The 3,356-nt window shown below is 37.5% G+C and overlaps 1 long non-coding RNA gene across 1 annotated transcript; it reads right to left on the bottom strand.

Moving 5' to 3' along the window:
• Positions 1-1,955: 1,955 nt before the first annotated feature.
• LOC110910038 lies at positions 1,956-3,132 on the bottom strand. The gene is made up of 2 exons (XR_002575799.2): positions 2,884-3,132; positions 1,956-2,237 (listed from the first exon to the last, which is right to left on the bottom strand). It is a non-coding gene; the product is annotated as an uncharacterized LOC110910038 (long non-coding RNA).
• Positions 3,133-3,356: the final 224 nt, after the last annotated feature.

Here is a 3,356-nt window from a genome sequence, read left to right as displayed (position 1 = left end):
GGAGAAAATCGTCTGGATCCATTAACAAATGTAGATTTTCAATCTCCGTCAACAGTTTCTAGATCTGTTCTAGAATGTAACCGTTATTCGAAGCGGATTCAAACCTATCAGAATCGATTTCCGATTCGATCCGGTTTATTCGCGCAAAACAGAAATCAGTTCATTTGCTGCATTCGTTGTACTGTTTACAGATCAAGAATTAATCACGGCCTAGAAATCTGATTTCGAACAGTCTTATTTGCTGAGAACAGATTTATCTGCAGATAACAGGTTCATTCGCTGCAGTTTCAGTGTAGAATTAAAAGTGCATTGGAGAATTCGAAGGGTTTGATCGCTGAAACAAGCTGGTTCAGTTTATCCACTACAGAAATGTTTTTCGCAGAAATTTGTACATGCGAAGAATAGTCCATTTGCTATTAATTTGCCCAGAAAGCTGTCCATTTGCATTACAAAATCTATTCACTGTTAATATTGCCCAAAACAGGCCCAGTCACTTGAAAAAGTTCATTCACTATTGAACAGATTCATCCGCTGCTGAACAGAATCTTTGTTCATTAGCAGAAACTGTTGAAATCTGTCCATCCGCTGGTTGTAAGTTCATTCGTAGATTTGACTACATTCACTGAATCTGATCAAAAGTCTGCGTAAATATATAGTCAGGACTCCAAATTTAAGCAAGAATAAATGATAAGTTGAAAAAAAGAGAAGTTATATGAGCCGCCGTCGTGTGATGGTGGGTGGAGGTTGAAGATGAAGTGGAGGGTGGAGGTTGAAGATGAAGTGTGGTGGTTTGGGTTTTGTTTCGGGCTCGGTCAATAGCCGTCAACGAGGAGTTCGGGTCAAACAAAGTCAAACCAGTCAACGACGGTGGTTCTGCGCGGCGGAGACCGGCGGCGGCACGGTGGAGGGTGGAGGAGGGTGTGGTGGTGGGGTTTTATAAACAAAAATGAAGAAGATGCTCAGATAGTCCCTGTGGTTTGGCCTCTTAAAGGAAAGGGTATTTTTGTCATTTCACATCATTTTAACAGAGAAAAGTAACTGAAGTTAGACCCAGGGACTATCCGAGAACAAAACGGAAAACCTTGGGGACTATTCAAGTAGTTTTAGAAAGATAGGGACTATAGGTGAAAAAAGGTGAAACCACAGGGACTATCCGGGTATTTTTCTCTTACGTAGGGGATGACTGAGTACGAGTGCAAAAGCAACAACATTTGAGAATGGCACATGGTACACACAAACAAAAATATAACGTGTGTAACATACGTGTTTTCATTAACATGTGTTAAGTTCCCGATATACACGAAATATAACGTGTGTTAACATGTGCAGCCAGAAGGAGGATGGCATGTAAATGTGCAATATGATTAGCGGATCACGTATTGTAACACATTTATAGGTAGCTTGGGAATAAATAAAATGAAACGCCGTATTTATTCCTTCAATGGAAAAATGACTTTCCCCAGTAGTACCAGGGGGTAGTTGGTGGCTCTTGTGTTAGTGGTTCATGTGTATAACGTGTGTTAACATGTACAGACAGCAGGAGGATGGCAGGTAACGTGAAATATGAATAGCGGACCATGTATGGTAACACATGTATAGGTAACTTGGGAATAAATAAAATGAAACGCAGTAATTTTTCCTTCGATGGACAATGACTTCCAGGGGATATTTGGTGGTTCATGTGTTACTGGTACGTGTGTATAAATTCTTAGGTGGTTCATGTGTTACTGGTACGTGTTGTTGAATCCAAAAAATATCATTTTTGTTTCTCTAAGGCCGAATGGATCGCACGATGGAAAAATGACTGCCCCCAATAGTTGGTCAGATACTAACATGTGTTAGTGTACATGTAAGGTCACATTTGTTTTCATTAACATGTGTTACGTTTATGTCAGCGTTTGTTTTCACATTTGTTTTCATTAACATCCGGAACATTTTTAACAACACGTCCTAGATAAAATAATAAGAGTCTCACATTATATATTACTAGTAACCAAGGTTAACACACGTTATATATCGTTCTAACAGTGGCTTAAACAAGTTATACATGAACAGATGTCAGGTTACATCATGGTGTTCTGTTACAGCATGAACCACTAACACATGTTATAAATGAACGAAGAGTTCCTTCCCAAAAAAATGTGACCTATTGAATATCTTTTTTTAACACATGTCCCCGCATTAACGTCGCCTACATCCATCCAGCTTGTCGATTGAATATCTTTATTGGTATGTTTCTGTAAAGCAACACACGTTATATATCATTCTAACAGGGGATTAACACATGTTATGGGTCTGTTTCTGTACTATAACGCACAAAAACAGTTACTATTCAGATCAAAAGCCCAAAACAAAGCAACCTAACTAACAAAAAACAGTTACTATTCAGATCAAAAAGCACCAAACAAGGCAACCAAACCAACAAAAAAACAGTTACTGTTCAGATCAAAATCCCCAAACCACCAAACACATTTTTTTAACACAAAAATAACTAATCCATGGATCAAAATCAAACGAGTTTGAAACCAAAACAAGTAATCCATGAATCAAAATCAAAATTTATAAACACCAGAAGAATGATAACCAAACTAAAATCAATAGTATTGAAATTTATTACCTATAAACGACATTCTTTTTTTTTGAAACAATAATCAATGATATTGAAAAATAATTAATCTTTTGGCAACATTCTTAATTCTGGAAAAAATAAAACCAATTGTGAAGAACGAAAATCAAAGTAAATGACAATTAAAAATCAAAACCAACTTATTGTTGACAGGATCTTGGTTCTTCGATTTTTCGACAGTATCTTGGTCCAAGTTTTCTATTGAAAATGAATATAACTAAAAGCATATTGAACCAAATTGGAAAATAGTAAATTACCAAGAGCAATTAGACCGAGAGGAGAGAGAGCACCGGAGAAGAAGTCCGGTGAGTTTCGCTGGAGAAGGTGGTTGCTGGTGGTTGTTGTTTATTGAGGAGAGAGAGTGCCGGAGAAGAAGTCCGGTTAGTTTCGCCGGAGGAGGTGGTTGCTGGTGCTGGTTGTTTGTTTCTCCTGGAGAAGATGGTTGCTGGTGGTGGTTGTTTCTCATGTTTGTTTGTCTTCAAGATTGGGGTAGAAGAAATGAGAAAGAGAAAGAGGTAAGAGAAAAATGAGGAGTGTTATGGTGATTTGATTGCTCTGATTGTACTTTCCAATTCAAAAGGTGATTCTTCACTACCCAAAATGCCCTTATAATTGTACCAGCATGGAGTATTTTAATGTTTTAAATGCTAAAAGTTGTCTAAACAAATCATGACCCTTAATCTATTAAGATGAAACAAGATCAATGGACCACATAGAGTTTCCAAAGTTT

The sequence above is a fragment of the Helianthus annuus genome, chromosome 15 (genome assembly GCF_002127325.2).
Source record: "Helianthus annuus cultivar XRQ/B chromosome 15, HanXRQr2.0-SUNRISE, whole genome shotgun sequence".
Classification (NCBI taxonomy): Eukaryota; Viridiplantae; Streptophyta; class Magnoliopsida; order Asterales; family Asteraceae; genus Helianthus; species Helianthus annuus.
Note: the sequence above shows the minus strand (reverse complement) of the source record. Positions and strands in the feature narration are given on the sequence as shown.